We start from the raw sequence: 14,952 nt of genomic DNA on the forward strand, positions 1-14,952 counted from the left end.
AATCTTTCTCTATCTCCTCCCCTTCGCAATGGAGGGACACTATCAATGACCCGAAACCTGAATTGGCTCACAGAGTGCCCTGCCTCAATAAAATGCTTTGCCACGGGATGTTCTGTCTTTCTCAACCGAATGGTACTCTTATGGTTATTCATTCTCGTTTTCACCTCAGTTATGGTCTCGCCCACATAGCACAGGCCACATGGGCACTGTATCATGTAGACAACATATTTAGAATTACAAGTATACCGACCTCTGATCATCATTGTTTTGCCTGTATGTGGATGCTGAAAGCTATTACCCTTTACTAAATTTGCACAATTGCTGCAATGTAGACAAGGGTAATTGCCATCACGGACTCTGGCCAATACTTGCTGTGTATCCCTCTTGTTAGTGCCAATATCTGAATGTACCAGATAATCTCTAATGTTATTACTCTTCTTGTATGCCATGATAGGTGGTTGCTTAAACTCTGGTATTCTATCCCCTAGACCATCCCTTAGGACAGACCAGTTAGAGCGCAATATCTGTGATATTCTACCACTATATGCACTATAGACGGACACAAAAGGAATCCTCTTAGCAACTCTGGATTTATCCCTGGGCAACAATGTCTGGGCTCTTGTAGTCACCTCCAATCGTTTTTTATGTCTATCCAACACCCTACTGGGATATCCCCTCTCCTCAAATTTAAGACACATTGAGTCAATATTATCCGACAGACAAGCAACTTCACTAGTTATCCTTCGTACTCTTAATAACTGACTCCATGGAAGGGATTTTACCATTGATTGTGGATGATTACTAGTATAGTGCAGAAGGTTATTCCGGTCTGTTTCCTTTACAAAAAGGTTTGTCTGCAATTTATTGTCTGAAACATAAACTAATGTATCCAAAAATTGCAATTCGCTTTTAGATTTGACCATAGTAAATTTTAGGCTATCATGTAAGTGGTTAATGTACGTCAAAAAGGAAGTCAATGACTCGTCCGAGCCCTCCCAAATTACAAATATGTCGTCTATATACCGCCACCAACATCGGATGTGTACCATGTGCTGGGAGCCATATATGTGCTCTTCCTCGAGGGCGGCCATGTATAGATTTGCATACGCAGGGGCCACATTGGACCCCATGGCCGTCCCTCGGCGCTGTACATTTTGTTTGGGGACGAATTCTATGTACAGCGCCGAGCGCTCTTTTTTTTGGAATACGATTGGGGTGAGGGTCGAACCCCGTGAGGACTGTGCATCCCGCACTGCGTTACCGCGGATCCAACTTGTACTATATGTTGATTGCGGCTCCTTAGATCCAGCGGACGTAAAGATGGCAGACGAATCAGGGGATCTGAATTTACAAGCCACTAATGGACAATCCACTCGAATGCAAGGTACGCCAAATATGTTTGCTTATACTGAAGATGATGTGGACAGGATATTGGGAACAGAGACCGGTGGTGCAAGTTTTCTTAACACACCATCAGTTGATCTGATGAAAAGACGTTTTGAACATGAGTCCAGGCGTTTGGTAGCCCTGGAACTACATATGACAACCCTTACACAGTATTATAGAGCCAAGATGGTGCCGAGGGGCATGAGACCAAAGCTCCGACCAAACCTCCTTCCCAACAATGACTTATTTTGCCAACGGTTTGAACAAATAACGAACAAATATACCTTTGACATGATTTTGCTTAATGTGGAATTTTTGAAAGTTGAAATAACTGAAGTAACACAAAAAATTGCGGTTCTACAGGAACAAATACGTACTACATTATCCGAGGAGGACTTTGCATCTTTCGATGGTAAGATGATAAATACACTAAGTCGCCATCGTAATGATATAGAGACTGTTAAAAAAGACAAGTGGTTTAGAGACTCAGAGGATTATAGACTTGGACGTGTATATACTTGGTTTAATTCACAGTCGGGCAGCAGTGGTAGACGCATGCGGCGACCCAGACGAGAGAATCCGGATTATACCACAGCTGACTCTGATTCTATGGAAGATATTTCACAGCCTTTTTTAGATTTGGACCTGAGGAATCCGAGCGGCCCCACAGGAGAAGGAAGAGAGGTGGTCGTAAGCACAGGAAGAGGTACCAGAGGCCGGGGCAGGACACAAGGGAGGCCCCCAATGAACAGATACCCCACCAGACAGAAGACAAGGATATAGTGGTGAACATCTCCTCATGTGAACTGACACCTCTACAATTAAAGGTATTAAGGAAAGGACTATCTTTTAGTCCTACAATGGACATTGATTGGTTTAATTTTGATGTGGATATGAATTTATTTTTTAGGCGCATCAGGTTAAAAGGATTTTTTTGTGATATGGTTAAAAATGTTAATCAATGTGATGAGGGCACACATAGTCTGTTTCAGTTTGATGCATTAAATTTAACAGCAAAGAGTACGTTCCAACCCCCTAGAACTAATAACGTAATTGAGGGATATATAGAGGTGGTTACAAAGAAAATAGAGGATCTAAAAAAACAAAGAGTAATGGGACATAATAATTTAACTAAGGAGGAGAGGGACTGTTTAATAGAATTGAGTAAGAGGAAGGATATCACCTTTAAACCCGCGGACAAGGGGGGAGCCCTTGTAGTTATGAACACTAGCGACTATAAAGGTGAGATCCTTCGGCAATTAGAAGATACTAATGTATATATGAAAATTGACCATGACCCTAAACTAAAATTAATTAAGATGTTGGACAACATTGTGCGACAGGCTAAGGAAGAACAACTTATTGATGACAGGTTAGCATCATATTTAGTGGTCGATCACCCAAGGACACCTGTGATATATGTGTTGCCGAAGATTCATAAATGTTTGCAGTCCCCTCCTGGAAGGCCTATAATTTCTGGATGTGGTTCCCTTTTTAATAATGTCTCTATTTTTTTGGACAGGGTACTGACTGATATTGTAACTAACATGCGCTCATATATCAAGGACACGACGAATTTTTTGATGAAACTGGAGGGATTGTCGGGTTTGGATTTGAAGGACGTTACATTGGTATCATTTGACGTTTGTTCTTTGTATACGTCTATAGAACATGACAGAGGATTACGGGCTGTAAAGTGTGCCCTCACCAACATCGGATGTGACCCTGGCGGGATCCATTTTGTGCTCCAGCTGCTGGAGTTCGTTCTCTATAACAATTATTTTTTGTTTGGGGACGAATTCTATGTACAGCGCCGAGGGACGGCCATGGGGTCCAATGTGGCCCCTGCGTATGCAAATCTATACATGGCCGCCCTCGAGGAAGAGCACATATATGGCTCCCAGCACATGGTACACATCCGATGTTGGTGGCGGTATATAGACGACATATTTGTAATTTGGGAGGGCTCGGACGAGTCATTGACTTCCTTTTTGACGTACATTAACCACTTACATGATAGCCTAAAATTTACTATGGTCAAATCTAAAAGCGAATTGCAATTTTTGGATACATTAGTTTATGTTTCAGACAATAAATTGCAGACAAACCTTTTTGTAAAGGAAACAGACCGGAATAACCTTCTGCACTATACTAGTAATCATCCACAATCAATGGTAAAATCCCTTCCATGGAGTCAGTTATTAAGAGTACGAAGGATAACTAGTGAAGTTGCTTGTCTGTCGGATAATATTGACTCAATGTGTCTTAAATTTGAGGAGAGGGGATATCCCAGTAGGGTGTTGGATGGACATAAAAAACGATTGGAGGTGACTACAAGAGCCCAGACATTGTTGCCCAGGGATAAATCCAGAGTTGCTAAGAGGATTCCTTTTGTGTCCGTCTATAGTGCATATAGTGGTAGAATATCACAGATATTGCGCTCTAACTGGTCTGTCCTAAGGGATGGTCTAGGGGATAGAATACCAGAGTTTAAGCAACCACCTATCATGGCATACAAGAAGAGTAATAACATTAGAGATTATCTGGTACATTCAGATATTGGCACTAACAAGAGGGATACACAGCAAGTATTGGCCAGAGTCCGTGATGGCAATTACCCTTGTCTACATTGCAGCAATTGTGCAAATTTAGTAAAGGGTAATAGCTTTCAGCATCCACATACAGGCAAAACAATGATGATCAGAGGTCGGTATACTTGTAATTCTAAATATGTTGTCTACATGATACAGTGCCCATGTGGCCTGTGCTATGTGGGCGAGACCATAACTGAGGTGAAAACGAGAATGAATAACCATAAGAGTACCATTCGGTTGAGAAAGACAGAACATCCCGTGGCAAAGCATTTTATTGAGGCAGGGCACTCTGTGAGCCAATTCAGGTTTCGGGTCATTGATAGTGTCCCTCCATTGCGAAGGGGAGGAGATAGAGAAAGATTATTGAAACAAAAGGAGGCGAGATGGATAAGCACATTGAACTGTATGTGGCCTAGGGGTATGAATCAAGAATTAAACCTAAATGTGTTCGATTAAGTGCATACCCAATTTGTTCCCTTGTATATATGTCCTATCATCTTTTATGATTTTAATTACATGTCATTTTATGTATTTTTTACAGAGGTTATTCACGTATATCATCTGATTTCCAGACCTGCCAGGCTGCTTATTCTGAAGTGACAAGAAACGCTGTATCTCCGTTATGCACTCGAATTTGGCACTCACAGGGTTGCTGAAGACCATGTTAATGGACCACAATCGGTGTTACTTTCTCCATCTTGCTCCCTCACTGACTGTTGCATAGAAGAAGAGGTTTTACGGGTCTCGAGTGATATTACCATTTACTTGCGGCATCGTTGCGTTTTTTTCCTTTTTTAAGGGTTGGTGTACGGCACTACTAAATATAAAGCTGAATACAGCGGGGCGTTCTTTTAACTCCGGATGGAGTGAGAACTTGTGGAGAATACGCCCCGCAATGTTTACTGCGTGTTATGGGCGAATACACTGTTTTACATTCCTTTAATACCAATCAATGGACATTGAATGAAATACGCTGCCGCGATGATGGATGCAGAGCCCGTGAGCTATTATATGGAGACCGAGGAATGTTTACGAAAACCATGACAACGAGGGGGAGTTCCATACTGACGAAGCTGACATTGGTAGTGAAGCCCCATGTGATCTTGATGACGTCGGGAATCCCCCAGTGATGTGGCTGAGTGTGCGCAACCGCAGTGAAGTTGTTTACAAACCGGGTTCCGGAGACAGCGTGAGACATCATGACGATGTGCAGTCCTGTAGCCGGATGGATCGGGCGATATATGGAAGGCGGAATAGTGAGTCATATTAATGTTATGAATTACGGTAGATGACAGTAACTTTTAGAAGTATTTCCCGTGGATATGGACTTAAGACACTGTTTGTATACTTTCAAGTACCGCCTACTCTGTGTTGATTGGTCGTTTTTTAATTGTAACCCTTAGGTGATTGGGCATGTGTAATATAAAATGGCGATGAGTATCTTCATGTTATATGCTTGACAAAGGCTCATAGAGCTGAAACGTTGCACTTTCTTTTTGCAAACTGGCACAATAAAATTATAAGCACCTTATGAGGAGATGCTGTCCTTTGCTCTTTTTTTTGGTATATATATATATATATATATATATATATATATATATATATATATATCTCACTCACTGTGAATCAACCAAAATGGAAAACCCCTTACATTTATTTTACTTTTAGTTTAGTCCTCTATTCAGCAATAATTGTGGTGGATATCTGGCGCTCACTTCAAAGGGAGAAACAGGCACATCAAAGAAATGTTAAAATTTCTCCTTACGAGGATCTTTTGTCTTCTTTAATGAAGTGGATGAAATTGGAACATCTTGAGTCAATGGAAACAGTCATCACCAAGGTTACACGGTCCCTGCTGACGGCTCCGAAGAAGGGGAGGCATTATCTTTTGCTGTCTCCTTGAGACGGACTATGTCAAACTTCCATGACCAGGAGCTAAAGTAAGGGTCCATTTACACAGAAAGATTATCTGACAGATTATCTGCCAAACATTTAAAGCCAAAGCCAGAAATGGATTTGAAATTAAAAATCTCAGGCTTTTTCAGTGTTTCTGGCTTTGGCTTCAAATCTTTGGCAGATAATCTGTCAGATAATCTTTCAGTGTAAATGGACCCTAAAATGGAGGCAAAGATCTGCAGGAACATGGGGCATTACTCCACCGAAAATTACAGGGGGTTGTCTGGAAAAAATATAGGGTCGATAGTTGAAGGTTGTTAGAGTCAACGTTGCCATATTATACCTTTGTTGTCTCAGATAGTGGCCTCTCCTAGGCTTCTTGCAGCCCCTGCTGGTTCAGTGTCTGTACAGAGAAGACATGCTGATTTAATGCACTCCAAGGGGGAGATTTATCAAACATGGTGTAAAGTGAAACTGGCTCAGTTGCCCCTAGCAACCAATCAGATTCCACCTTTCATTTTCAAAGAGTCTGTGAGGAATGAAAAGTGGAATCTGATTGGTTGCTAGGGGCAACTGAGCCAGTTTCACTTTACTCCATTTTTGATAAATCTCCCCCCAAGTTTTCTCCTCATTTTAAGCTTGAAGGGGTCTCAGGTCTGGAGTTATTACAGAACCCCACCAGCCCCCACCCATGGAAGAGGTGGTCTATAGTGTGAGCTGCTCTTTACAGCTGTTCTCTCTCCTGGCTCTTAGAGGGAGTCCCCAGTAAGGACCCTCTATTGACCTTTAACCCCTAGACGACCCTGGACGTAGGGTTACGTCATGGAAGTCTGTCCCCAGACGACCCATGACGTAACCTTACGTCATGGGTGGTATTCCCGCTATGAAGCGCGCTCCGGAGCGGAGCGCGCTTCATAGGAGGTGGGGGCCGGCTGCAGTGAGCAGCCGGGACCTCACCGGTAATGACACGCTGCAGCGATCGCGCTGCCGCGTGTCATTAACCCCTTAAACGCCGCGATCGCGGCGCGACCGCAGCGTTTAAGTGTAAGTGACAGGGGGAGTCCCCTGTCACTTACCGATCGGGACCCCCGCAGTGTGACTGCGGGGGTCCCGATCGTTGAAACGGACTGCTGGAGGTCTCTTACCTGCCTCCATGCGGTCCGATCGGCGATCTGCTACACTAAGCCTGCACAGGCAGGCTCAATGAGCAGAGCGCCGATAACACTGATCAATGCTATGCCTATGGCATAGCAATCATCAGTGTATAAATCAAACTAATGTATGTACAAGTCCCCCAAAGGGACTTCAAAAGTGTAAAAAAAAAAAGTTCAAAACACTAACACACAACCCCAAAACCCCTCCCCCAATAAAAGTCTAAATCACCCCCCTTTCCCATTATATAAATAAAACATATAAAAATAAATAAATAGATAAACATATAATATACCGTAGCGTGCGTAATTGTCCGATCTATTAAAATATAACAAGCGTCATTGCGAACGGTGAACGGCGTACACGAAAAGAGGGGAAAAAGTGCGCAGATTACCGATTTTATGTTACATTATATATTAAAAAAAATCAATAAAAAGTGATCAAAACGTCCGATCTTCACAAATATGGTATTAATAAAAACTAGAGATCATGGCGGAAAAAATGACACCCCATACAGCCCCATAGGTGAAAAAATAAAACCGTTATAAGCGTCACAATAGGCCCATTTTATTAATATTTAATTGCCAAAAAAAAGGATTTCATAAAAAAAAATATATATAACATTAGAGAATCTGTGTAACCTGCATATGGTTGTGTTCGGACTGACCTATAGAGTAATAGTGTCATGTCGCTGTTACCGTATAGTGCATTACGTAGACACAGGAACCCCCCAAACGTTACCATATTGCATTCTTTCTTACGATTTCACCTATTTATATCTTCATAAATAATATATTTGGAATTCCATCATACATGTTATGGTAAAATGAATGACGCCATTACAAAGTACAACTATTCCTGTAAAAAACAAGCACTTACATGGCCTGTAGATAGAAAACTGAGAGTGCTAGAGCTCTTAGAAGGGGAGGAGGGAAAAACGAAAGCACTAAGATCAAAATTTGCGCGGTCCACTGGGTCATTTTGGGCCTGGTCCTCAAAGGGTTAAATATTATTTTATAATGCACACATCAGGACTTATTAGACGAAGGCATTTTTAACGATAAACAACTAACGATAAACGATCGCAAACGAGATTGTTTATCGTTAACCAGAAATCGTTCACCATATCACACAGAACGATGATTGTTAGTTACGATCGTTACTATGATTGTTTACTCCATCTGATCCCAGCAAAACAATGAACAATGTGCAATTACACTGAACGATTAGTGAACAAATGCGGAACTTGAGTGAACGAATGTGGAACTACAGCGAACGATTAAAAATGATTTTAGGTTCAGATATAAATCATTGATCAACGATACACAATTGATTTTTCAATCTTTGCCTGCAATTACACAGAATGATTATCGTTTAAATTCGAACGATATAACGATTTTACGCACGATAATCGTCCCGTGTAATAGGGCCCTTAGTTCTATATCATAGGCAGATAGCTCATTGTCAGATATAACAAATGATACCTGTTAGGGCCGTATTACACGGGATGATTATTGTTCGAAAAAACGTTAGATTGTTCAGATTTAATAGTTTTGTGTAATAGCAGACAAAGATTAAACGACCAAAGAGAAATCGGTCGTTTGATAGAATTCGGACCTATTTTTATCGTTTGATCATTCACGAATCTTTCGCACATTGTTCGGTGTAATAAGAAGTCATAGCTAAAACGTACGCAATAGTGATGACAAAACGACCACAAGAACGATCATAAGTAACGATCACCGCTCCATGTAATTAGGCGAACAATTTCGGGTCATTTGCCATAGCGGCCGTTTGAGATCGTTATTTGTTATTCCTCAAAAAAATCGCTTGGTGTAATAGTACCCTTACTTAACTGGTGGCTGTTTGCAAAGTTATAACATCATATTTTCCTTCCAAGCTCAAAAGTCCTAGAGGTTAGGCTGAGCTGGAGCATGCATGCCTCCTTCCTCCTCCACCCCTCATACTGATAGAATAACACCAGAGAGATGAACAGATAGTAGTTCTTTATGAAATGACTAAAGTAAATTTAAAGAAATGAATAAGAATATGCCCATATGCCCATACCCATACCCACCTTCAACTATTGGCGAAAGTGCAAACATCTGATATTTCAGGACAGTTCAGAGCAAAATTCTTCAGAAAAAGATCCATGGTGTAGTATGTCTAGTGATCAGCTGTACCGCTATATCTCTTCTTCTCCACAAGATGGCAGTGTTGAACCACTCCCGGGAAGCAGGCACCCTGCTGAACCACCACTTGGCAAAGAAAGGAACTTTTGAAGAGTCGATATGCTGAATTAAGTCCTTCATTTCAAATCACAGCAAATCCAGACAATGCCAAACTTGATGCATAAAACACAGCTTTATTTACAGGGAAACGGCGTGCCCCAGAGCTGACCCTTTATCACCAGCCGTTTGCTGTACTACTCTGATAAATATAATGTGAAAATGAAATTTAATAAAAAAAAAAAAAAAGAACTGTGCAATTGTGGAAGGAGAAGGCTCATCCGACAGGTTTGCCAGTCTTCCTCTTGCTTTGGTATCACAGGTTGCTTACGGGATTCGCAGCTAAAATAGAGAAGATTGTCGACAGAAGAAGCCACCTGGTATATTATTTCCTTTCTTATTATCTTAGATAGATGTTTATCCCAGGCAGGTTTACATTCCAGTTATTGTAGATTTACCAACCACATCTGCTGGAAGTTTGTTCAAAGAATCTACTACTCTTTTAGTAATATTTAAAGTAATATTTTCTTGTGTTGTTTTGATCCCCAACAACCTCAGATTGTGTCTGCATGTTTAGTTTCTTTCCTTCTGAACCTTATTTAGTCCTGTATCATATATAAAGGTTTCGATCATGTCCTCCCTTTCCCCTCTTCCTCCAGACTACACAGACTATTTAGATCCTGAAGGTTTTATGCCTGACACCCTCCACCAGTTTTGTAGCTGTCTTTGGACTCTATCTTATCAATATCTTTTGTAGGGAGGTCTCCAGAACTGGACATAGTATTCCAGATGTGGTCTTACTAGAGCTCTATACAGCGGGATCACAATCTCCCTCCTCCTACTGGTTATACACTACTGTTCAAAAGTTTGGGGTCACATTGAAATGTCCTTATTTTTGAAGGAAAAGCACTGTACTTTTCAATGAAGATAACTTTAAACTAGTCCTAACTTTAAAGGGGTTGTCCGGCGAAAAAAAATTATTCACAGAATAACACACATTACAAAGTTATACAACTTTGTAATGTATGTTATGTCTGTGAATGGCCCCCTTCCCCGTGTCCCACCACCCCCACCCGTGTACCCGGAAGTGTGGTGCGCTATACATTACCTGTCGCGTGCCGACCACGGTCTCCGATCGTCAGCAGTGACGTCTTCTTCGGGAGCTTGGCGGATCTTCCCGAGTGCCGGCCGCCCTCTGCTGCGTCATCCGAAGCTCAGCCGCGATTGGCTGAGCATAACTGTGCTCAGCCAATCGCGGCTGAGCAGCTGATGACGTGGCCGCGTCATCAGCCGCTCAGCCGCGATTGGCTGAGCACAGTTATGCTCAGCCAATCGCGGCTGAGCTTCGGATGACGCTGCAGAGGGTGGCCGGCACTCGGGAAGATCCGCCAAGCTCCCGAAGAAGACGTCACTGCTGACGATCGGAGACCGTGGACGACACGATATGCGGTGAGTATAATGCACCACACTTCCGGGTACACGGGTGGGGGTGATGGAACACGGGGAAGGGGGCCATTCACAGACATAACATACATTACAAAGTTGTATAACTTTGTAATGTGTGTTATTCTGTGAATAATTTTTTTTCGCCGGACAACCCCTTTAAACAAATCCACTCTATACATTGCTAATGTGGTAAATGACTATTCTAGCTGCAAATGTCTGGTTTTTGGTGCAATATCTACATAGGTGTATAGAGGCCCATTTCCAGCAACTATCACCCCAGTGTTCTAATGATACAATGTGTTTGCCCATTGGCTCAGAAGGCTAATTGATGATTAGAAAACCCTTGTGCAATCATGTTCACACATCTGAAAACAGTCTAGCTCGTTACAGAAGCTACAAAACTGACCTTCCTTTGAGCAGATTGTGTTTCTGGAGCATCACATTTGTGGGGTCAATTAAACGCTCAAAATGGCCAGAGAACTTTCATCTGAAACTCGACAGTCTATTCTTGTTCTTAGAAATGAAGGCTATTCCATGCGAGAAATTGCTAAGAAATTGAAGATTTCCTACAACGGTGTGTACTACTCCCTTCAGAGGACAGCACAAACAGGCTCTAACCAGAGTAGAAAAAGAAGTGGGAGGCCGCGTTGCACAACTAAGCAAGAAGATAAGCACATTAGAGTCTCTAGTTTGAGAAACAGACGCCTCACAGGTCCCCAACTGGCATCTTCATTAAATAGTACCCGCAAAACACCAGTGTCATCATCTACAGTGAAGAGGCGGCTGCCGGATTTTGGGCTTCAGGGCAGAGTGGCAAAGAGAAAGCCATATCTGAGACTGGCCAATAAAAGAAAAAGATTAAGATGGGCAAAAGAACACAGACATTGGACAGAGGAAGACTGGAAAAAAGTGTTGTGGACGGATGAATCCAAGTTTGAGGTGTTTGGATCACAAAGAAGAACGTTTGTGAGACGCAGAACAAATGAAAAGATGCTGGTAGAATGCCTGACGCCATCTGTTAAGCATGGTGGAGGTAATGTGATGGTCTGGGGTTGCTTTGGTGCTGGTAAGGTGGGAGATTTGTACAGGGTAAAAGGGATACTGAATAAGGAAGGCTATCACTCTGCACCGCCATGCCATACCCAGTGGGCAGCGCTTGGTTGGAGCCAATTTCATCCTACAACAGGACAATGACCCTAAACACCTCCAAATTGTGCAAGAACTATTTACAGCAGAAGCAGCAGCTGGTATTCTATCATAGGTAATGGAGTGGCCAGCGCAGTCACCAGATCTGAACCCCATTGAGCTGTTGTGGGAGCAGCTGGACCGTATGGTACGCCAGAAGTGCCCATCCAACCAATCCAGCTTGTGGGAGCTGCTTCTAGTAGCGGGGGGGGGGGGGGGGGGGGGGGGGGGGGGGGGGGGGGGGGCAATTTCTCCAGCTTACCTCAACTAATAGCTAGAATGCCAAAGGTGTGCAATGCTGAAATTGCTGCAAAAGGAGGATTCTTTGACTAAAGCAAAGTTTGATGTAAAAACAATGTTATTTCACATACAAATCATTATTTCTAACCTTGTCAATGTCTTGACTCATGGAAAACACAAAATTGTTTGGGTGACCCCAAACTTTTGAATGGTAGTGTACCTCTAGCTGTACAGCCCAGCATAAAATTATATATACAGCCTAGCATACCATTATATATACAGCCCAGCATACCATTATATATATATATATATATATATATATATATATATATATATATACAGCCCAGTATACCATTGTATATACAGCCCAGCATACCATTATATATATACAGCCCAGCATCATTATATATATATATATATATATATATATATACAGCCCAGCATACCATTATATACAGCCCAACATACCATTATATATACAGCCCAGCATACCAATATATATATCAGCCCAGCATACCATTATATATATATACAGCCCAGCATACCATTATACATATATATATATATATATATATATATATATATATATATATATATATATTGTGGGAGGATTTGCTCAGTAGAGTGCAGGATTGCAGTGTGAACAGCAGTCAACAGGCTTAAACGAATGAAGTCCAAGTACAGGCTTTGCCTGTGTTTATTATCCAATACAAGAAAACAAATAAACAGCCTTGGCTTTAGGCATAACACAAAATAAACTCTGCTTGTCCAGCACTAACTAAACAGAAGACGGCCCTGTCTATACGCTGCAACTAGCTGCAGTCGCACGAACATAACATTGTATACAGTCCAGTATTTACCTTGGTCAGGTATATGGTTTCTCCTGAGGCTGCAGCCTTCCAGCACACTCAGCTGCACCCAGCCTCACTCTGTCCATGGCTCTGCAACACTTTATGAAGCTGCTGATGATCCAGCCTCAGCACCTGTGGCGTCTGACACCAAAACAATATCTGGAGTGGAGGAAGTGGAATGGACAGCCCCACTACCAAGCCTGCCACCCATCCCTAAAAACCAGGCCCAAACACATTTAATCAATACATCCCCTCACATCCCTGGTTTTTCCATGTCTCAGATAGTGAGACATGAACTTCCCTCAGTCCTAGTAGGTGTAATAGCTGAACACAGGCGAAACATAGCGACCATCCAGGATTAACCCCTTCAGTGTCTCACAATATATATATATACACACACATATACAGCCAAGCATACTATTATATATACACAGCCAAGCATACCATTATATATATATATATATATATATATATATATATATATATATACAGCCCAGCATACCATTTTATATACACAGCCAAGCATACCATTATATATATATGTATATACAGCCCAGTATACCATTATATATATACAGCCCAGTATACCATTATATATATACAGCCCAGCATACCATTATATATATACAGCCCAGCATACCATTATATATACAGCCCATCATACCATTATATATATATATATACAGCCCAGCATACCATTATATATACAGCCCAGCATACCATTATATATATATATAGCCCAGCATACCATTATATATACAGCCCAGCATACCATTATATATACAGCCCAGCATACCATTATATATATACAGCCAGCGGCTGGCTGGCAAATTTTAGCCTGGGGGGCAAGCACACAGCACTGGCCCATGAGTAGCCGGCTAGCGGCCCATCCTTCAAGGACCACTCTGGCCCTTACCTATTATTACGCTCCCCACATCAGTGCAGGGAAGGTAGATGCCACCCGGACCTCTACTTCCTCCAGCGGCAATGCTCTGACACTTCGGATAACACATCCGACCCTTCCAGTCATTTGTAAACAAGGAATTCCTACTGCTCGCTGTGAAGGGGTCGGAGATCTCCTTCCTGTATAAGTATATGGGGCGGTTCATCGCTGACACAGAACCATCCCATAGACTTACATTGACAAAGTGACTTCTGGCCCCTTCACACAGAGCAGTAGGAATTCCCTGGTCACAAATTACCAGAAGGGCTGGAGACGTTACCCGAACTGTTGGAACATCGCTGCTGGCGGAAGTACAGGCCCGGGGTGCCATCTACCGTCCCTGCACTGATGTGAGGAGGGTAGTAAGGGCTGGAGTGCTCCTTTATAGGGAACCAATTACCACAGTTGTGATGATATGGTTTTCAGCTGCACAGTATAGATCTACTATCCAGCTCCCCGAGGCTATCAACCACTGAGTATAAGATGGTGGGAAAGCTGGACAACCTCCATCATACAGAGTATAACATGCTGGGAAAGCTGGGTGACCATATTATACTGAGTACAAGATGGTGGGAAAGCTGGGTGACCTCCATCATTCTGAGCACAATATGCTGGGAAAGCTGGTCGACCTCCATCATACTGAGTATAAGATGGTGGGAAAGCCGGGTGACCACATCATACTGAGTATAAGATAGGTAGAAAGTTGGGTGACCTCCATCATTCTGAGCACAAGATGATGGTAAAGCTGGGTGACCTCTATCATTCTAAGATGCTGGGAAAGCTGGGTGACCGCAATCATTTTGAGTATAAGATGATGGGAAAGCTGGGTTACCTCCATCATACTGAGTATAAGATGGTGGGAAAGCTGGGTGACCACATCATACTGAGTATAAGATGGTGGGAAAGCTGGACGACCTCCATAATACTGAGTATAAGATGGTGGGAAAGCTGGGTGACCACATCATACTGAGTATAAGATGGTGGGAAAGCTTGGTGACCTCCATTATACTAAGTATAAGATACTGGGAATG

The sequence above is a fragment of the Dendropsophus ebraccatus genome, chromosome 7, assembly GCF_027789765.1.
Source record: "Dendropsophus ebraccatus isolate aDenEbr1 chromosome 7, aDenEbr1.pat, whole genome shotgun sequence".
Classification (NCBI taxonomy): domain Eukaryota; kingdom Metazoa; phylum Chordata; class Amphibia; order Anura; family Hylidae; genus Dendropsophus; species Dendropsophus ebraccatus.